This window comes from Pseudophryne corroboree, chromosome 4, assembly GCF_028390025.1.
Source record: "Pseudophryne corroboree isolate aPseCor3 chromosome 4, aPseCor3.hap2, whole genome shotgun sequence".
In the NCBI taxonomy this organism is placed as follows: domain Eukaryota; kingdom Metazoa; phylum Chordata; class Amphibia; order Anura; family Myobatrachidae; genus Pseudophryne; species Pseudophryne corroboree.
This window is the reverse complement of record NC_086447.1, coordinates 470576186-470599513: the sequence shown is the minus strand read 5'-3', so window position 1 is coordinate 470599513 and position 23328 is coordinate 470576186. Positions and strand designations below refer to the sequence as shown.

General features: G+C 43.6%; 1 pseudogene; it reads right to left on the bottom strand.

Annotated features, from left to right (window-relative positions):
* Positions 1 to 15367: 15367 nt before the first annotated feature.
* Positions 15368 to 15487, bottom strand: LOC134913181 (5S ribosomal RNA; annotated as a pseudogene).
* Between the last annotated feature and the right edge of the window lie 7841 nt (positions 15488 to 23328).

Below are 23328 nucleotides of genomic sequence, written 5' to 3'. Positions count from 1 at the left end.
TGCTGCCTATAAATAGACTGGGATTATTTCACTCTTGGCCAATGCTTTGTTGTAGCTACTCTGTACCCTAGCTCTATGCTCTCCCAGTGATTTTCTGGGTGATTCCAGTGGTCCTCATATTGCCTCCGCTCCCAGAGGTCTGCCTGCAGCCTTCACCGCAAGTGATCCACCAGCTCCCTGCTGTGCTGTCAGTCAATTGCTTTCCAAGTGGCAATAAGTGGATTCCTGGAGTCCCGTGAGAGGTTACCCTGTTCATTCAGTGACTGCCTGCTATAATCACACAACCTGTGTAAGATTCTACTTAATCCTGGTCCTCGTTTACTCATCTCTCCGTTAACCCATTCCTCACTGTTGTCTTCTGCTGCAGCTCTTCACAGTGTTTCAAGTATAATCTTCACAACCTGCAAGTACTTCTTTCAGTATTGTATCTACGTTTTTGCATCAATCAAAGAATTCTTCACAGTTCTCTAGTTCAGCCTTTAAGCGTCAGTAACAAGTCTTCACAGTTATTCATCTTTGTCTACAATATCCAGTTAACACATCTTTACAGTTTGGCACCAATCTTTGATTTATATTGGATAATTCTTCACTGATCTTCAGGCACGTTTTATCTTATTCATATGAACATTTCGTCAATGCATCTTTAATACAGATCATGCTTATCGTTATGCCATTCATTGCAGTACATCAGTTTATATATGGTGTCTAATGATTGTCATTTAACTCCTAACTGGAATTGTAGCTTTCTAATAAATATATGAAACTGAACTTTCTTCGTCCTCCCTGTTTCCACCATACTCCGGCACCAACACCTTCGGTTGGTCCAAGGTTAATGGATTCACAAAATCAGTCGGTCTTGACAGAGGACACATCTTGAATACTGTGCACAATTTTGGGCACCATACTACAAAAAGGCTCTCCTGGAACTAGAAAAGGTTTAGAGGCATGCAACCAAACTGATTAAGGGGATTGAGATGCTGGAATACGAGGAAAGGTCTGCTAGGCTAGGCATGTTTACACTGGAAAAGAGGAGATTAAGAAGGGACATGATTAACATTTACAATATATAAGGGGACAATACAAAGAGCTTGCAGAGGATCTGTTTTTTTTATAAGATCGACACAGAGGACACGTGGACATCCGCTTAGGTTAGAGGAGAGGAGATTTCGCACACAGGCGAAAAGGTTTCTTCACAGTAAGGACAATATGTGTTTGGAATTCCCTGCCTGAGAGAGTAGTAATGGCAGACTCGGTCAATACTTTTAAGAATGGGCTATATAAATTCCTAATGGATAAGGATATACAGGGTTATGGTGGGTAGTTCAAGCACTATAGTTAACAAAAGAGGAATAAACACAACGGCCGACACTCACATCAGATAAAATTAGTCCTAAAAATAATACAGCGTGGGAGACCACAAAGAGGTTGAACTTCATGGACAAATTGTCTTTTTTCAACCTCAGAAACTATGTTACTATGTTTTATAGACATCCTCAACACTTTTCTGGTTGCTTCAAAACATCTACCATTATCCCAGTTCCTAAAAAAGCCAAGGATCTCAGGCATTAATTACTACAGACCAGTCACTCTCTGACCTCTGTGGTAATGAAGACATTTGAGTGCCTCATGCTGACCCAACTCAAGGAAACCACCAAATTCCTTCTTGACCCAGTGCAGTTCGCCTACAGAGCCAACAGGTTAGTAGATGACACAGTTAACATGAGACTCAATTTCATCCTCCAGCATCTATTCTCTCCCAACACCTATGCCAGAATCTTTTTTGAGGACTTCAGCTCTGCATTCAACATCATTGTCCCAGTCCTTCTCCAAGACAAACTTTCCCAGCTGAGCGTGGCTGAGCCCATCTGCAGTTGGATCACTGATTTCCTGACAGAGAGGAAACAGTGCGTGAGGCTGTGTAAGCTAGTCAGACCATCAGCACTGGAGCCTTTCTACACTAACAGCTGCATCTCTACTCACCCATCAGGCAAACTCTTGAAAGTCTACAGATGAGACACCCTATTTGGATTAATGTCCAATGGAGATGAGTCTGCCTACAGAAGGGAACTTGATTATTTGGTTTCCTGGCACAGCCAGAACCACCTGGAGCTAAATGCTCAAAAATCTGTGGAGATGGTAGTAGATTTCAGGAGGAACTCAGCGCTGACTGTCCCCTCATCATATGTGACTTCCTAGTTAACTCTGTAGAGTCATTCAGATTTCTGGGGACTATTATCTCCAAGGATCTTAGGGGGGAGGAGAACATAATCTCCAGCATTAAGAAGGTACAGCAGAAGATTATCTTCCTGAGGCAGCTGAAGGAATTCAACCTGCCACAGAAAATGATGATCCAGTTCTACATTGCCATCATTGAGTCCATCCTCCGTTCATCAATCACCGTCTGGTACGCTGCTTCAAATGCCAAGGACAAAGGCAAACTGCAGCGGATCATACAGTCAGCTGAGAAGGTTATCAGATGCGACTTGCCATCTCCTTGGCTCATACCACTCCAGGAATAAGAAGAGGGCAGGGAAAATCTTCGTCCCCCCTACCCACCCCAGTCATCACCTTTTTATATTGCCATCTGGTAAAAGGGTTTTGGTCTATCAAGATCAAAGCCTCACACCTCATCAAAGTTTCTTCTGCATCGCAGTGGGGCACATCAACAAGTCCCTCTGCCTCTCACTGACTATGGGATTTACCACCTTACCTCAATTCCATCCTTGATTTATACAAGTGTATGATATTGTATTTATATTTATTGTAATTTTTATTGTATTTTTACCTTTTTAGCTATATCTTGTTAATGCACCAACCTCACCAAGTTAATTTCCTTGTATGTGCAAATGTACTTGGCAGTGGCGGAACTAGCGAGCGATGGGCCCAGGTGCGACAAAATGCTTTGGGGCCCCCCATCCCATCCAAGTCACCCCCTCACCCCTGGAGAGGATCTGGTGAGGGGAACCTGCTCAGGGCCAGAGAAATGGATACCTAGCAACAGTGCCGTAACTAGACATTTTAGCACTGTGTGCAAGAAACTGCATCGGAGCCCCACCCCTACATGCAAAATAGGGGCAGTGTGCGCCGTAGGCACGTGTAAAAATACATAGGGGCGTGGCTTCGTGGGGAAGGGGTGTGGCCACAAAATAATACCAATTCATAAAACGGTGCACAGTAGTCTCCATTATTCAAATTACGCCACACAGTAGCACCACTACACCAGGTAGAGACCCTTTTACACCTTACGGCGGACAGATTCCCCTTTTTACACACAGCGGCAGACAGCATGCCCTTTTTACACAGCGGCAGACAGCGTGCCCTTTTTACACATAACGGCAAACAGCGTCCCCTTTTTACACATAACGGCAGACAGCGTGCCCTTGTTACACATAACTGCAGACAGCGTGCCCTTGTTACACATAGCGGCAGACAGCGTACACTTTTTACACATAACGGCAGACAGCGTCCCCTTTTTACACAACGGCAGACAGCGTCCCCTTTTTACACATTACGGCAGACAGCATCCCCTTTTTACACATTACGGCAGACAGCATGCCCTTGTTACAAATTACGGCAGACAGCGTCCCCCTTTTTACACATTACGGCAGGCAGATTCCCCCTTTTTACACATTGCGGCAGACAGTGACCCCTTTTTACACATTGCGGCAGGCAGATTCCCCCTTTTTACACATTACGTCAGGCAGATTCCCCCTTTTTTACACATTACAGCAGATAGTCCCCCTTTTTGCACATAAAGAAAGAAAGAATTATACTTACTCTCTCCGCTGGCTCAGGCTCCTTGGTGGAGCTTCTGGCAGAGATTCCAGGCAGGAGGAGGAGGAGGAGGGAGGTGGAGGAGGGAGCCGCAGCAGCGCTGTGTTATTGGTGGAGGCGCTGCTGCTGCTGTCCCTCTGCTTGACTATAGGCTGTTCTCCGCCGCTGTGAATGCTGGGATGCGCTTCACAGCGGCGGAAGAAAGCCTATAGTGAAGCAGAGGGACAGCAGCAGCAGCGCCTCAACCAATAACACAGCGCTGCTGCAGCTCCATCCTCATCCTCCCTCCTCCTTCCCCCGTACCGCTGCGCTCCTCTCCTCTCTCTCCGGGCGGCTGTGTGCTGCGGGCAGCGGTTGCCCGCAGCACACAGCGGCATGTAATGAGTCAGTTTGACTCATTACATGCTCTGGGCCCCTGGACAGTGGTGGGCCCCAGTGCAACGCACTGGTTGCACTGGCGGTAGTTCCGCCTCTGGTACTTGGCAATAATGAGAATTCTGATTCAGAGCTAGACTACAACTCCCATCAGCTCCTGCGCATCCAAGCTGTTATAGCAGCTATGCTGCAGTAGAAGTTTTATTGTCATGGTGTTATCGACTTTGTTGAAAAATTCACTCATAAAAAAAAAGTTGCTTCAGGGCCTCTCCAAGATTAGGGGCTTAACCTTTAGGGGCCCTGAAGCTTAACCTTTATTCATTTCAATGTAGATCCGCCACTGCATTCTAGAACTGTTTCTCCAAAGACCCATATTTTCTTTGAGTTGGCATAAACTGCTTTGACTGAAAACCAATTGAAGACCTCTTTGGAATTTTGATTGCAAAAGGTATTAGTCATAGCAGTATTGTGTAACTGAAGTTAAAAAGCTATGTTCAGCTCTTTGGGATATATATCCAACTTCTGGCAGGAACCACCCCCCCCCCCCCCCCCCCCTCCACCATGGGACACCATAACTTAATGGTGACAATTGCAGCAGCAGGAAGGAAGACCACGTTTGGAGCCCGAAAAAACACAGAAATAAAGAGGATGATCTCTCACATAGGAATAATTATAATCGATATGGACCTTTGAGAGAACATAAACGTTTCTTAGACCCAAAACCAGCTCTTTCCCCACACTGGTAATTAAACGTAAACAGCGAGGGAAAAGAGCTCATCAGAACCATAATGTGAATAAAAATAAAAGTAAATGTAGACAAACCTCTGTCCATAGAATCTACTGTAACTAGGACAGAAGTTATAAAAGAAAGTAATAAAAGTAAGGTGTATAATTGAAGTGACTTTGGAGGTAATTCAGAGTTGATCGAAGCAGCAAATTTGTTAGCAGTTGGCCAAAACCATGTGCACTGCTGGTGTGGCAGATATAACATTTGCTGAGAGAGGAATAGCCACGGATTCATGTGCTTTTGTCAGAAATGCAGCCAAATCTGACAGGTTTTGGCCCCGTTTCCGACAATCTCAATCCGACAAAAAAATTTGGATTGAGTTTATGAGATGGTAAGCGGGGTGAGGGAGGGGAGAGTGCTTACCGTTGAGCAGGTAGTTATGACTGGTGTCCCCCCGGCCAGGCTCCTCTCTCCTGGCAACGCTCCCTGACTGGCACTGGGCTACATGTCTCCCATCAGCTGCTCCCTCCAGCTGCTCCCGTTGCAGCTCCCTTCATGGTTCCAGCTGCGGCTGCTTCTAGCTGCTCCCGCTGCAGCTCCCTTCATGGCTCCTGCTGCATCTCCCTTCACGGCTCCAGCTGCTGCTCCATCCACAGCTCCCACTGCAGCTTCCTCCATGGCTCACTGGATTCCTCCAGCAGCTTCCTGTGATCTCACACACAGGGAGCTGCTGACAGCTGCAGCACAGACAGGACACATGGAACGGCCAAATCCGGCAGTCGGATTTGGCTCAAATCCAACTGTCGGATTTGGCCGCTCACTGAATAGGGCTATTCGGATCCATTTCCGACAAATGCATGTCGGAATGGATCCAACTCTTATTGAATATACCCCATAGTCATTAAACCTGCCGATAAAGGTGAAGGCATTGTAATTTTAAACCGTGATGATTATAACGCAGAGGTTTTTCATCAATTAGCAGAAAACAATACATATATAAGAGGGGATCCATCAGAGAAAATCCAGCAGAAACTAAGTGTTTTATTGGCCCTATATACTTCTAAAATTGTCATTACGGAAAGAGAACAACTGTATAGGACTGTGGACAATCCGTCTATACCGATTCTCTACGTTCTACCAAAAATTCACAAAACCGTGATTAAACCACCCAGAAGGCTTATAGTGGCAGGAATGAATTCTATCTTAGCTAATTTGTCTCATTTTATTGATCACTTATTGCAACCCTTAGTGGTTAAAACCCCTGCATATTTAAAGAACACCATTGCGGTCATCAACAAACTAAGTTCTATTACTTGGAAACCCAGTGTCATACTTGTTACAGCAGACGTAATGTCGCTATATACAATTATAGATCACGATAAGAGCATAGAAGTGGTCAAATTTTATCTGGAACAAGAATCTATACCAGTGGATAAGAAAAGCTTTAAATTGGAGGGTATTTCAATTATATGATTTTTTTTTTTTTAAATACGGTTCTTTCTATTTGCAATTGAAGGGTATAGCCATGGGCACCAAACTCGCGCCCAGTTATGCTAACTTATTTATGTCACATTGAGAGGAGCATAACGTTTGGGGACACTTCTCAGGGTGCGGGTCTGGTGTCATGGTTTCGATATATAGAGAATGTGCTCTTCCTATGGAAGGGAGACCGGATATCGCTGGATAATTTTTGTGATGCTTTGAATTTGAATGATTGCAATATTAATCTTACTTTTGATAAGAATGCGACTCAGGTTAATTTTTTAGATCTTACCATATATGTAGAAGATGGTCAGCTTTTAACTAAGAACTTTTCCAAGCCCACTGATTGTAATTCTTTTATTGACTGCAGGAGAAATCATCATAGCAACTGGCTGAGGAGCATACCCAATAGCCAATTTCAATTAATAAGACGCAATTGCACTAAGAAGGATGTTTACTTAAAACAATCAGAAAACTTTTATAGCTAAAGGTTTTAACACTGTACAAATTGAAAATACTCATCAGGTATTCTCTACTCTAGGTAGAGCTGTGATGATTGATCCTGAATCTAAAAAGAAAAGGAAGAACGCAACTGTCTGTTATTATGGGTTTTAACAGTCAGTATAAACAGGTTGAACGTATTTTTAATAAACATTGGGGTATCCTAACCAGAGACCCTCTGTTGAAAGGGCACATTATGGACAGACTGTCTTTTACATACTGTAGGGCCCAAAATTTTAAAGAACAATCTTGTCCAAAGTTTCCTTTCACAACAGAGAATAACAGGTGGAATTACCTCTAAAGGTTTTATTGATGCTGAACCTGAAATACACTGCTCAAAAAAATAAAGGGAACACTTAAACAACACATCCTAGATCTGAATGAATGAAATATTCTTATTAAATTGTCAGATTGTGTTCGGTCTGTGTCCCCGGAGGGGGCGCTAGTGGGTCAGTGGAGGTAGGAGGAAAGAGACGAGGAGGTTGTATCACGTTCTTGCGCATGAGCGCAATGGTATTTTATTTAGCAGATAAGTTTAAACAGAAATGCAGCAGAAATAATATATCAGATGAGAAAACACTTGGAATGATAACAAATAGTCTATGGCAATGGATGATAGGTGACTTGAGAAATCATATCCGGAAATATAAAACAACAGAATGAATGTCAATGAAATGATTCTGGTTTGAAAACCAGAGCAGGGTTTTAAAACAAAGAACTAAGGCAGTTGATGGATATTGCAAACCTGAGCATAAGCAGGAGACCAACTCACAGTGCAGGTGATGAGGCACTGGCAGCAGCAAGCTGTGTCACAGGTGGAGGAATGAACACACCTGGAGTTTAGTCTTCAACTGCAGGCTGAAGCACACAAGGTGGTGATGAGTGTGAAGCCCAATGCAGGTTGCTGGTATTGCTGAGCCTTGAAGTTCCACGGGAGCAAAGCAGAATCACCAGGAGTATAAGTTCTTAGCAGAGAACCAGGAACTCAGGAGAAACAGGAGCCGATCCTTTCATGCAGGTTGTCAGAATGACACAAAGTCCAGGATGCCTGTGAGGTGAAACTGTAGCCTCCTATATACCCCATGGTGTGCAGGGATTGGATGGAGGAAAGGACAGTGGGTGCGGCCACGCACCGGATTGGCCGCAGCATACTAGCTGTTTGGAAACTGTCATGGCGGCGCCCACGCCGCGGCCCAGCGGGGACGCGGCGCGCACACGCCCGCTGGCTCAGGAGTGTTCCCAGGACCTTGATGATGTCCCATGGCAGGGGCATAGGCGACAGGTGACCGCAGGGAGCCAGGACGGAGTCCGCAGCGGCGGACGGATGCCAGTCTGGTAAGTCGATTCCTGACAGTACCCCCTCCTTTAGGGGTGGACACCGAACACCCACGTGGTTTGGAGGGATGAGTGCTGTGGAAGACACGGACCAACCTAGGAGCATGGACATCAGATGAATTCACCCAGCTTCTCTCCTCTGGGCCATAACCGAACCAATCGACCAGGTACTGGAGACGTCCATACCGGCAACGGGAGTCCAGAATCTTATTGATCTCAAATTCCACGCCCCGCTGAGTTCGAACCTTGGGACCTACTGGAAGAGTATTCTGAAAGCGGTTTAGGATTAGAGGTCTGAGGAGAGAAATGTGAAAGGCATTAGAAATACGAAGTGAAGGTGGTAATTTCAACTTGTAAGCCACTGGGTTGATGACACTCTCAATAGGGTAAGGACCAATGAAGCGTGGTGCAAACTTCATGGATGGGACCCTGAGACGAAGGTTGCGGGTTGATAACCAAACCCTGTCCCCCGGTTTCAAATGGGGAACCGCACGTCTCTTGCGGTCGGCGTAGATCTTGTATCGACTGGAGGCTTTTTTGAGGGAAACATGAATTCTTTTCCAAATGGAGGAAACCTGAGTCAGAGCAGTAGTGGCAGCAGGAACATCCAAGTGAGGGAGTTCTTGGAATTCAGGTACTCGGGGATGTTGCCCGTAGACTGCAAAGAATGGTGTCGTGTCTGTAGCAGTGTGGTAACGAAAGTTATGGGCAAACTCGGCCCATGGGAGCAGATTGAACCAATCATCCTGGGAGGATGTCACATATAACCTTAGAAAAGTCTCAAGTTCTTGATTGACTCTCTCTGTCTGCCCATTCGTCTGAGGATGGTATGATGACGAGAATTTCAATTTTATCTGCATGGCAGAACAGAGGGCCCTCCAAAACCTCGCTACAAACTGTACCCCCCGATCAGATATTATTTCGGAGGGTAAACCGTGTAAACGGAAGATCTCCTGTAGGAAGATCTGGGCAAGTTTCGGGGCAGAAGGGAGACCCTGGAGAGGAACGAAATGAGCCATCTTGGAAAATCTGTCCACTACAACCCAAATAGTGTTATGTCCCTGAGAAGGTGGAAGATCAGTGATAAAATCCATTGATAGATGAGACCAAGGACGATTAGGGACAGATAAGGGTTGTAACTGACCTGCTGGAGACTGACGAGGAGTCTTGTGCTGCACACATTTCGGACAGGATGCCACGAAATCCTGGATGTCCACTTTCATCTTCGGCCACCAATATGACGCAGAAAGGAACTTGAATGTCTTCAGGACACCAGGATGACCAGTGAACTTGGATTGGTGGGCCCAAGCTAGCAACTTGGGACGGAGTTCTGGGGCAACAAAAGTCTTACCCGGAGGTGGAGCTGGAGAGACTTGAGAGGCAGCGAAAACCACGGGACTCAGGATGGAATGTGGCACAGAGTCAGCTGTTCCCTCTTCTGATTCCATGGACCGGGATAATGCGTCGGCTTTCACATTCTGTGAACCTGGGCGGAAATGAAGCCTAAAATTAAAACGTGAGAAAAACATAGCCCACCTGGACTGGCGAGGGTTAAGGCACTGAGCTGCTTTTAGGTATAGCAGGTTTTTATGATCCGTGAAGATGTTAAACGGATGTTTAGCCCCTTCTAGGAGATATCTCCATTCCTCGAGAGCCAGTTTGATTGCTAGTAACTCTTGATCTCCCACGGAGTAGTTAGCTTCTGCGGGAAGAAACTTGCGAGAAAAGAATCCACAAGGGTGAACTTTCCCATCAGATCCCTTCTGGGAGAGAACAGCTCCAACCCCAACTGTAGAGGCATCTACCTCCAACTCGAACGGCCTGTTGACATCTGGCTGTGACAGCACTGGAGCAGACATAAAGGCTAGCTTGATCTTCCGGAAGGCTGCCAAGGCTTCTTCTGACCAGTTGGAATGATCTGCCCCTTTCCGAGTCAGGTTGGTAATAGGAGCGATGAGAGTGGAGAATCCTCGAATAAATTTTCTATAATAGTTGGCAAAACCCAGGAACCGCTGGATAGATTTGAGGGAGTTTGGAATGGACCAATTGGCAATGGCTTCCAATTTTGCCGGGTCCATCTGAAGATCCGATCCGGAAATTATATACCCCAGGAAGGGTATAGAGGGAACTTCGAAGGTACATTTAGATAATTTCCCGTAGAGACGGTTCTCACGAAGACGTCGGAGAACTTCACAGACTTGTAGGCGATGAGATGGAAGGTCTTGAGAAAAGATAAGAATATCATCTAAGTAAACAACAAGGTACTTATACAGGACATCACGAAAGATCTCGTTCACGAAGTGTTGGAATACTGCTGGAGCATTACTTAACCCAAATGGCATTACCAGGTATTCATAATGGCCATCTCGAGTGTTGAAGGCTGTCTTCCACTCGTCACCACTCCGGATTCTGATGAGATTATAGGCACCGCGGAGATCTAACTTGGTGAAGATGCGAGCCCCCTTAACTCTATCAAAAAGTTCGGTAATAAGTGGTAGAGGATAACTATTCTTGATGGTAATGTCATTGAGACCCCGATAGTCAATGCATGGACGTAATCCACCATCCTTCTTTTTGACGAAGAAGAAACCTGCACCAGCGGGTGATGATGACGGACGGATGAATCCTTTCTGAAGATTCTCTCTGATGTAATTACTCATCGCCTCTGTTTCAGGAACAGACAAAGGGTAGGTGCGCCCCCTGGGTGGCTTCTTGCCAGGAAGGAGATCGATGGGACAATCCCATTCCCTATGGGGCGGCAGGATATCAGCAGCCTTCTCACAGAAGACGTCTGCGAAGTCTTGATAAGCTGCTGGGAGTGTTAGCTGTGACTTTACTTCGGTAGACTTGATGGGACACACTTGGGCTAAGCAGGAATGATGACAGTGTGAACTCCATGAGGTAAGCTGCAACGTTGTCCAGTCGAACTGTGGGTTATGTAGTTGAAGCCAAGGCATGCCCAAGACAATCTCCTGGGTGGCTTGAGGGATGACCAGGAACTTGATCACTTCTGAATGGAGAAATCCAACTCCCAGAACCACTGGGGTAGTTTGATGTGAAATGTTCCCTTTAGAGATTCTACTACCATCCACAGCAGTAATGTATACAGGATAAGAGAGTTCACAGGTAGACAAACAAAATTTGTTTACCGCAGCTTGGGTGATAAAATTTCCTGCAGCACCGCAGTCCACTAATGCTGACGCAGACTGGAGCCCAACGGAAGTTTCTAGCGTCACTGGAAGAATGAGATCTTGTTGAGAAGGAGCTTGACTGAATGATCCTAACTTGACTCCTCCCTTACAAGTCAGGATCTGGCGTTTCCCGAACGCATCGTGCAGGAGTTAATTTGATGACCCGCAGCAGCACAGTATAGGCAAAGCCTCTCTCGTATTCTTCTTGCCCGCTCCTCAGGGGTTAGGCGGGACCTATTTACCTGCATAGGCTCGTCAGAAGAAGGAGGCTGAAACTGTACAGAAGGTATGAACCTTACTCTGCGAGGCTCACTCCGAGCGCGTTCATTATTGCGTTCGCGGATGCGAGAGTCCAGCTTTATACACAGGGAGATCAAGTCAGACAGTTGAACAGGAATGTTACGGGTTGCCAGTTCGTCCTTGATCCGATCCGAAAGTCCGTGCCAGAAGGTTGCTACCAGAGCTTGGTTGTTCCATTGGACTTCTGCAGCCAACGTCTGGAACTGGATGACATATTGTCCCATGCTTCGGTTACCTTGACGAAGTTGGATCAGGTCTGCCGAAGCTGATGTTGCACGACCAGGCTCGTCAAAGATCCGTCTAAAGGTTGACACGAAGTCTGAGTAGTTATTGATCAGAGGGTCAGCACGTTCCCACAGAGGAGACACCCAATTCAGAGCAGATCCAGAGAGTAAGGATATGATGTAGGCAACCTTGGACCTTGGTGTAGGAAAGTTATGTGGCAATAACTCAAACTGTATTTCGCACTGATTAAGAAACCCGCGACATAATTTAGGACTGCCATCATATTTGCTCGGCACGGGCAAGTGCAGACGAGACACTGGAGCTGATGCAGCCGACATAGAAGAACTTACAGCACTGGCAGGTGCTGGGGTAACAGTAGGTGAGAGTACACTTGGCAGGGACTGCTGCAGTGTATCCAATCGGGAGGACATCCCTTGTAGAAAGTGAAGCATCTGCTGCTGCGCAACCTCTTGACCATCCAGACGGGAGACCAGATTTTGCAAGGCCTCTGACCCCACACTCCGTCCACCATCCGAGTCCATCGATCCTGGACTTACTGTCAGATTGTGTTCGGTCTGTGTCCCCGGAGGGGGCGCTAGTGGGTCAGTGGAGGTAGGAGGAAAGAGACGAGGAGGTTGTATCACGTTCTTGCGCATGAGCGCAATGGTATTTTATTTAGCAGATAAGTTTAAACAGAAATGCAGCAGAAATAATATATCAGATGAGAAAACACTTGGAATGATAACAAATAGTCTATGGCAATGGATGATAGGTGACTTGAGAAATCATATCCGGAAATATAAAACAACAGAATGAATGTCAATGAAATGATTCTGGTTTGAAAACCAGAGCAGGGTTTTAAAACAAAGAACTAAGGCAGTTGATGGATATTGCAAACCTGAGCATAAGCAGGAGACCAACTCACAGTGCAGGTGATGAGGCACTGGCAGCAGCAAGCTGTGTCACAGGTGGAGGAATGAACACACCTGGAGTTTAGTCTTCAACTGCAGGCTGAAGCACACAAGGTGGTGATGAGTGTGAAGCCCAATGCAGGTTGCTGGTATTGCTGAGCCTTGAAGTTCCACGGGAGCAAAGCAGAATCACCAGGAGTATAAGTTCTTAGCAGAGAACCAGGAACTCAGGAGAAACAGGAGCCGATCCTTTCATGCAGGTTGTCAGAATGACACGAAGTCCAGGATGCCTGTGAGGTGAAACTGTAGCCTCCTATATACCCCATGGTGTGCAGGGATTGGATGGAGGAAAGGACAGTGGGTGCGGCCACGCACCGGATTGGCCGCAGCATACTAGCTGTTTGGAAACTGTCATGGCGGCGCCCACGCCGCGGCCCAGCGGGGACGCGGCGCGCACACGCCCGCTGGCTCAGGAGTGTTCCCAGGACCTTGATGATGTCCCATGGCAGGGGCATAGGCGACAGGTGACCGCAGGGAGCCAGGACGGAGTCCGCAGCGGCGGACGGATGCCAGTCTGGTAAGTCGATTCCTGACATAAATACTTTGTTCTTTACATAGTTGAATGTGCTGACAACAAAATCACACAAAAATTATCAATGGAAATCAAATTTATTAACCCATGGAGGTCTGGATTTGGAGTCACCCTCAAAATTAAAGTGGAAAAACACACTACAGGCTGATCCAACTTTGATGTAATGTCCTTAAAACAAGTCAAAATGAGGCTCAGTAGTGTGTGTGGCCTCCACGTGCCTGTATGACCTCCCTACAACGCCTGGGCATGCTCCTGATGAGGTGGCAGATGGTCTTTTGAGGGATCTCCTCCCAGACCTGGACTAAAGCATCTGCCAACTCCTGGACAGTCTATGGTGCAACGTGGCATTGGTGGATGGAGCGAGACATGATGTCCCAGATGTGCTCAATTGGATTCAGATCTGGGGAACGGGCGGGCCAGTCCATAGCATCAATGCCTTCGTCTTGCAGGAACTGCTGACACACTCCAGCCACATGAGGTCTAGCATTGTCTTGCATTGGATGACAACTTCCGGTAAAAAAGCTGCCACGCGATGACGACTTCCGGGTGACGCATTTCCGGAAGGGACACACGGAATACAGAGCGGGAGTCTTCAATAGTGTTAAAAGAAGGAATGGACTTGGGGAATGGAGAGGGTTACATGTATAGGATAGGAATATTAGTTTGCAGTTGATCCATGTCTGGAAATAGGTTTGTGTAAAGTGTAATTGGATGGGGTATATATAGGTTCAAATGGTAATCCATACAATGCCTTGAGAAAGACACAGGACGTGTCGAAACGCGTTGGCGGGAGGATTATCCTTGGAGAATATTTGGGACTTCACCATTGGATTTGGACTGCGGGTTCCAGGGACGCCTGTGTTTATCATCTTAACCTTGCTGTTTTGTCTGCCGTAAGGTGGACCATTTCAATTGGTGAGAGACCATCTATAATTTCGAGGTTTATGTGTTTTAATGTTTTAATAAAACGGTGTTGCACTATTGGAGTTTGATTTCTCTTTTCGGGTGCACCATGCTGATGAGGAGATTCGATAAAGAGGATTTCTGATGGGCCAGACCTCAGCTTTATAAAAAGTGTGTTTGTCTACCTTTCAGGTAGACCAATCATTCTGGTACGGGAGATTTGATATTTTCCTAATAGTGAAATGCTAAATGAGAAAATGGTATACACTATGTATGTTCTTTTTTCCTTTTCTTTCATGAGCGCTCACGGACTCAAATGGTGATTTTCCTATGACTGTATCTAGTTTGAAGTGACAGGCGACACTTCTTTTCCATTTTGAGACCAGAGGGCAGCCATTTTGGCTCACAGTATTTTATTTAACATTTTTGTTCTATAACAACAATTTTTGTAAGAAAAGAAATCTGAGTAATGTCCTCTGAGAAACTGAAATTTATGTTATAGAATTGCTTCAGATTAAGGTAACTGTGCATATAGAAAGATATTGTATCTTTTCAGGTGCACTGAGTATAGTTACCATTCAGTGGTGCTCCCATGAGTCAAAAGTATATTGAAGAAAAAATACCAAATAAGAGAAAATGGAAAAAGAAGTAGACTCTTGTTTGGGAGCACTCTACCTCAGACGAACTAAGTTATATTAATGTCTTAGGCTGGTAAAATCATGATTTTAATAGGTTCTTATTAAAATATATAGAATTGTCGGAGTTCAAAAATTATTATATGTGATTCAAGACTATTAAGCAAAAATATTTATATCAATTTTAGTAAATAATTAGCGAAAATTGCTATAGTTTAGTGTAAGCCGAAAAAGCTTTAAAATTCACAAAAAAAGGGGGATATCACCTTCTAGTCTCAGTGGTGTCCGTCAAATGAGTATATGACCATCATTCATACTGCAAGAATCCCAAATGGAAAAAGTAGTTGCAGGAAATTAAATCATAGGTCATATGGATCCGAGTACCTATCTGTGACTTAGAATTGGGCAGCAAAATTTATTTGCAGTACCAGGATGTTCCAAGGTGGTCTCCCATCCAAGTACTGGTCCGGCCCTCCACTGCTTAGCTTCCAAGATCGGAAGAGATTGGGCATCTCCAGTGGGGTATGTCCGCAATTTTTTAAGCTAGCCCTTTCATTTGTCACTTTAAATTGGAAATGGAATCGGTCATATTTTCAACAAGAAAAATGAAAAGAAGGGACAGACACACATGTGACAAGCAGGCTCAAAAAGTACAGATTGGATATGACAATTATATGGCAAGAAAGTATCAAGGCCATAGATATCCAATCAAGGTAAATCCTTCCTTATTTGTATTGTACTGTACACCAGTCAATTATGTATAGATAACAAACTCATTCTTGGTTGTACTGTCTAAATAAGACAATAATAAGCATAAATTTATCACCAAGAAAGATCCCAAAATTACTACAAAGAATCCTTTATAGTTAATGGGTTAGCATCTGTATTTTTCTCACAACCAAAGATCCACCATTGGTATATAAATCTCTGAAGTAAACAAAATGAAAGCAAATATTGCAGTAACAGGGTGTTCTAAAGTGGTCTCCCATCCAAGTACCGACCCTGTCCACCACTATATAGCAGTCATGCTCAGATGCAGTTAAGCACCATTAGTGGGGTACATCCGCAATTAGATGCTTATCACTGATTGGTATAATCACCTTTAATTAGTAAATGACCAGGTAGCTCATTAATGGTATCTACAGAGAGTTAAGGTGCATTTGATACCAAGTATATAGATTAAAACTAGGTGTTTCTCAATACAGTTCATGGTTTTTAGAAAAAACATGTTAAGAAAGCAAATAATAAGTGGATAAGTAAAGCATAAATTTATCACCAAGAAAGATCCCAAAATTACTACAAAGAATCCTTATAACCCCCATTGTTATATGATCTACTTGTATTGATTCCACATTAACAACTATGCTCCCTTGTCTTATAGCGGATCGTAGACTTACTTTTGGATTTGTGCACACTAAGACTCTGCATATAACACGTGATCTGATTTGTATATATATCACTATGGTAACTAACTGTGCACCACATCTGCCCTCACGGACTGCGGCTTACTACTGGGGATGTGGCGTGCGATGAGTGATGCGACGCACGCCCCTTGACCACTCTGGAGCATACTGGATTCACCTCCCAGATTGTATACACACAGTGCATGATATGAGCTAACCAATCACCGTGCAACATGTCTCGGCCATGTGACCAGTCGTGGCCACATAACCGAAGTACCTAGAAAAACTACAACAGAGGACATGGTGTCTGGCCAACCAAGGAATGTGTGATATTTTCTGATCACGTGATTGGATGCGGTCACGTGACCGGACTATCTAGAATAATTAGTATTTCTGGGCATTAATTAAATGCATATGAACTGTTGTTTTTAATATAAAAATTATTCTAGTATAAAAGGGACCATATAGGATTATAATAAATATATTTGTATATTATTATTGATGGTTTGGTTTTTTGTTATTATTAATTTACACAGGTGCCACCTAAAGGGGTATATAAGGAGACCCCAGCACACACTCTAACTCAGGGGTGGGCAAACTACGGCCCGCAGACCGATCCTTCCCAGCCCGCTGCCCCGTCAGCCTTCATCAATCATCTCAAGTATGGAGCCGAGTCCTCAGCCCATCAGAGCTCGCGGACCGGCAGCTCCTGATTGGCTGCCGGACCGCGAGCATTGATTGGCTCACGAACCGGCGCCATTATTTGAGATGCCCGCTGCCATGTCCAGCACCCGTCCCTGGCTCCCTGCATCCATGTGCAGACAGTCGGACAGCGCTCAGGGGCTCCTCCTTAATGCCGCTCCCGTGCCTCTGTGTGCTCTACTCTTCCCGGCTGCCCTTATAGCGCTCCCAGGCAGCAGACGTGACGGGGAGGATCAGAGACTGCTGGGGGTCCAGGTACTCTGGATGGTAACAACCCAGCAGCAGCAGCTGGATCCAGGGTCTGCTCCTCTCCCTTCAACTGTCCTGTGCTGGAAGTGGCAAGTAACACAAAGTAACAAGGAGGCAACACTCTGCTGGGCTCCTCCTCCTCCAGGTAAGATTGTGGACTCTACCTGCCTAATGTGTAAATAGGGTGACTCTGCCTGCCATAATGTGTAAAAAGGGGATGCTGTCTGCCGTAATGTGTAAAAAGGGGACTGTCTGCCGTAATGTGTAAAAAGGGGGACTCTGCTGTCGTTATGTGTAAAATTGTCTTGTATTGTTTATACAAGATATTTTGTATGTGGCCCTCGCATATTCACTGGAAGTGTTAAGCGGCCCCCCAGCTGAAATAATTGCCCACCCCTGCTCTATCTTATGCTCCTGAGGAAGCTGGGTGCTCTCTAACAAGTGAAATGCGTTCTTTTTTTTACCCCTCCAGCTACTAATGGATCATTCCTAAAGCTGAGATACCATCAGGGGATTTCTACTACATTCCCGGTAAACCTTTGCTGCTAAATATAGCGACTTTATTAACACATTGGAGAATATCCTAGCCAAGCTCCTTGAATTACATATAGGAGTATACAAGAGGACATTTCTTGATTGTATAATTTATACAGGTGGCAATACATTTTAATTTCTCATAATTATTATTTTTTATTTATATGTGTATTCTAGATAATAAAATTGTGATTATTTAAAGCCAAAAATGTCCATTGTATAGGTTTCTTTACAGACAGCACTGGTACATTCTTTTGTTTCACATATTTTAAGGGACCTCGACCATCTCTCTACTAGCTGCTGCTGACAGCACACTTGTATCTACCTATAAATGATTTGACCTACCAAAATCCGCGGCTTGTGTGCTGCTGCTGCTGCTGCCGCCGCCACCGCGTGGGAGGGAGTGTCCATGGTAATGCCAGTATAGTGACTCAACTTCAGATGTATCATGCAATAAATCGGAGGTACTAAAAACACTCACGATGTGCACCATTTTGCATACCTTTATGATAGATTCTTATTGCAGCACTGACCATCTGTGTATACAACCTACAACACGTGGGACTGCGCATCGGATCAGAATCGGAAGTAAATGACACACTGTACGATTTGACATTTTTCACGTGATTCATTATCCCGATACGTCGAAATCATGTAAAATAAGGCCCAAATCACATCTCAGGGACACACACTCAGTTTAACATAAAAGAAGATGCCAGCCCATCCCCTGCTCCACACAAGTAAAGAAGCAGAGGGTGCAGGATCTGTAGTAAAGGGGGGGCAACTGACACTAAGCCCACCATTATATAGTGTTTCAGAAAGAAGTAAGCCACAATAACTTAGCTAAAGTGGTTGATCACTAGGATACTAGAATTCATGGCACACATTGGCAGGACACTAAAATGGCATACTTTATGTGGTAATGCTCCTGCAGGCCATATTCACAGTTGCAACTTTAGCGATTGTGATATTTACACTACTAGGCCATCCAAGAAGGTTCCACATTAGCTACACATGTGCTATCTCATTAGACCGAACCTCTATTATAAGTTCAGTCCACAGAACTAGATTCTCAGATACAGTAACAGAGGAGGGGGAGGGGCTCAACAAGGCGATGCAATTTATTTTTCCATTTACTTATGATATTTAAAAAATATGTTGTGCTGTTTAAACAGTGTGCTTTGAGATCGTGATCTTTGTGCATCACTTTGATATGCTCTTTACACAATGTCTCTGTTTTCTTGGCAGATTCTGGTCATTCCATTCTCAATCATTCTTCCTGTATCCCCATCCCCAACTAATAAACTAAAAGACTTCATATAAACGTAATGCAATAACTCCAAATAGGGACTTTATCCAACAAGCACATATATATTATCCTATATATGGTAGTAAACTATCTTTTAGAAATATACTAAACATTGCATGCACATAGAAAAGTGACATTAACATGCGTTTCATTTATTGTGTATACCTCGGGTAGATCGGTATTTGAATGGTAACAGTTTCATGTAAATCGGGATACCATAATCCTGTTTTTTTGCAAACTGAATGTGTTGTAAAATAAACTAATTGTTAAATTAGTATTACACTACAGCTTTAAAATATCATATGCATTATATGTATACTTAATAAAACACTAATACATAAATAGTAAATTAAATTAAAGAAATTTGCATTATTAAACAAAGACTGATCCATTGCTGAAATGATTATTCACAAAGGGGTGATTTAGCAAAGGCATACTCTTTCCACCTAGTGGATTTGTGTTAGCTTCCAACAATGAATCGATTTAAATGAGCCTTTTAAACTATTTGTATTTCCTTATTTTTTTCTTGTATTCCCCTAACCATACAATATGGTTGAACACTGATTCACATAGTCGGGATAAATAAATGGCACATATACTTTCAGAAATCTACAGTATGTAGAGGTCATGGTTTATATAAAAAAGATGAAGTTGGATTTTCACCTGCAGTAACCTCATCCTTGCCTCCTTTATTCATTCAAGTTTTAACGATGACATTTAATTCCACTTACATTTTCTTTTCTATTTAAAGTCTGTTAAAATACATATTAAATATTGATTGATATTATGATGAAAGTACTACAGTTCCTTGGTTCCAATGAGGGGTTTCTGCAGGCTAAAACAAGAGATGCCTTTGTTTTCTTTGTTGATTTGGTTTTCTGGTACTATACTTTCCATAGTTCGTTATTTCTCTGCTGCTGTTTTGCGCTGATTTTTTAATAACCCTGTGATCCAAACTAATGCTATGGGCAGCTAAGCCAGTTCTCAGAATATCTGCTTTTCATAACAGATCCTCCTTTAATAATTCAGAGAACAGGTACAACGAGCCCCCTCCACCCCATTCCATTTTCTAGGTACAATTATAGCGGTCACCTCAACAGAGCTTGTGTCTATAAAGGTTCTGTAATCCACATACTATAATTGTTATACTATCTATCTATCTATCTATCTATCTATCTATCTATCTATCTATCTATCTATCTATCTATCTATCTAATCTATCTACATATATTTTATGATAGATAGATAGATAGATAGATAGATAGATAGATAGATAGATAGATAGATAGATAGATAGATAGATAGATAGATAGATAGATATTATTATTGTGGTTTTGAAGCTATACGAGAGGATTAGCAACGCATGTAAGCCTGTCAAATATCTAAGCACCTAGCTCACCCAGAAACAAAGCCCCTCTGCGTGCTACTGTGCGTGTGGAGCAGGGTTCTACAGTCTGCATAGCAGCCAGGGGTTGTCATGCATAGATGGCAGGGTCAGAGTGGGCTCCTCACGTTTTAATTTCTAGAACTCTGAGAAGTTTCGGACATTTCCTTTATTTGCATAGAAAGAAGCTGTGTTAGCGGATATCTTCGCAGTCTTGTGTCCAGCCTTGTGAATAGAAAGGGGCAGGTGGTGTAATGGATTCGTGTTGCAGAATGAGAATAGAGACCTAGGAGAGACTCTACGGCAAATCCTTAATGGCATAATGCACACACAGCTCATATTTAGAACCCACTGCTAGATTTTTTTTCTTCTTTTTAAAACAAGCAAAAGTCATAACATTAGCAATATGAAAGCATGCTTTTATATATAATCTGTATACTTACACACTTATATTTTCACATCTATCGAGGACAGTTGGAAGACACAAGCATGTAGAAATGTCTGACTTATTCTCATTAGGTGGATACTAATTATCAATGAAACACTATTTCACCAAAGGTTACAGTAACTTGTTCATTCCGTGCATAGAACGCTAGCTGGCTAATTATACTCATTTGCACATTTTTGCAGGTGAACATCAATTCGTCGTTTATTTAATTAATTCATCAGAACTTTACATCCCATGTACGTTTGCTATCATTCTCATCCTCTGAGAGAGAGAGCGAGAGAGAGAGATTTATGAGACCATCTGAATATTTGCTGTAAAAAAAATCGTTCCAGTTTAGTTTGTCATTTACAGCACAAATGTATAAGAAACATTTCAAACACGTTATTTGTTATGTAGGATTGCCCTCAGTGTATGACTCTATTGTAAACATGCATTACTATTTAATTTCATTGCATGGTATTATATGGGTTACAATTCATATAATAGGCGTGCTATATGCTGGTGCGCGCGATCACTGTGGCTAGTTCACAGTAGTGCTCTTACTAATCATATGCAACAGGCAGGGACTGTATACAGTGCCTTGATTCACTGTTAGCAAGCAAGAAACTAAACAGATTTTAGATCGTGCTGAATATTTAGCCTATTCACTTCTATACACTATTCTATATCTTATTTAATACAGCAATAAAGATCACTAAAACCTGTTTCTACGATGTAATAGCTGGTATAGCTCATACTATGGAGATAGGAGTATACTGCCCATATGAATTTGTGCTTAAAATGTAAACTAAAGTATGACAATGTTTGTGTTTGTTAGTAATAACAGCTATCCACATCACTAACAGCGTCATAATTGTTCAATATACGTTTATCGGTTCTTCAGAATATCTACACACACACACACACACACACACACACACACACACACACACACACACACACACACACACACAGTGTGTGTATGTATATATATATATATATATATATATACTGTGTGTGTGTGTATATATACATATATATATATATACACGCACGCACGCAGTTAAATGGTACAGTGTATATAGCTGCCATACCTTTGTTGTGATAAGTAAACAATGAAAGTGCCTATCATTGCATTGAAACTGATGTATTGTTAGAATATGAATTGTTTTCTATAAAACAGCTTAACTATCAGTGTACGGAAAGGGTTAAACACGCATTGTACATACATTAGAATCGGCGTAAAGACGACCCGCCCGCTGATTGGGGAGGGCGCTGGCAGAGCCTGGGGTAAATACAGACAAGTAATAGGTTGTAATGCCAAATAATGGAAGACACAGCATTTACCAATCTGATATCTAGGATGACTGTGTCTCCTGCATTATCTTATACCTCTGTAAATAGTTTCAATGCATAACTGAATTGCATGTAAGAAATGGCTTTATTTTTGCAGGTGTAGCAGTCCTCACCTTAATCTAACCAGGGTCATCTAAACGATGCATTGTGATGTACATAGGAGCATTCACGCCGCCGCTAATTATTATTTGCCAACAGAGTAGTTGTACCAACATGTAGTTAATGCGATGATTATTGAGGTTTGATGTTTGTTTCCAGTGTTACTTTTCAATTACTTTTAGTAGTCTGGAGTAGCACCCAGATCACTCTCCGGGTTCCATCCATGTGAGCAATCTATACGGAATATTACTTCTCTAGTAACTGGTATACATGCCACATGAACCACTACAGTATATCATACCTGGGAAATGCTGTGGGCATTGGCACACTGTGCAGTGAACTGATCCATGCGTAGTAATAACAGGTTACGGGCATCACGTGGCAGCCAGCAGCACCAAACACGTAATTCGCGCCATGTCACTTGTCTATAGGACATTATGTTACCATAGAGGGTGCAGCTGAGTGTGTAGTAAAAGATGAATTCTGTAGGAGTCAGCTCTCATGTGCTGCAGCCAGGTGCTGTGTGACAGAGGCCCCACTGTCAGCTGCTAGATCATGGTGCCCCCTCACTTCTCCCATCACCAGCCAGCGGCTAATAGCTAGCCCATAACGCCCAGCACGCACCTGCTTACTGCCCACACGTCTGTGCCATACCAGTGCCAGTCTCTCTCTCTCACTCTCTCGTAGAATCCATACACCCTTAACGTTATGATATAATACCAAGGTGTCATTACTTAGTAAATTTTAGCACAATAAGCAAATTCTTGTTCCGGACATTTGGAGGACCCCCCCCCCCCAGCCATTGAGGGAGGTGACAACATGGGCTACAACAGACTGCACGTCAGCTGGGGCTCCAGGTGGACATAAACTAAACTTATAAGTGTGATGAGCTGTCACGTTCTGGTCAAACACGC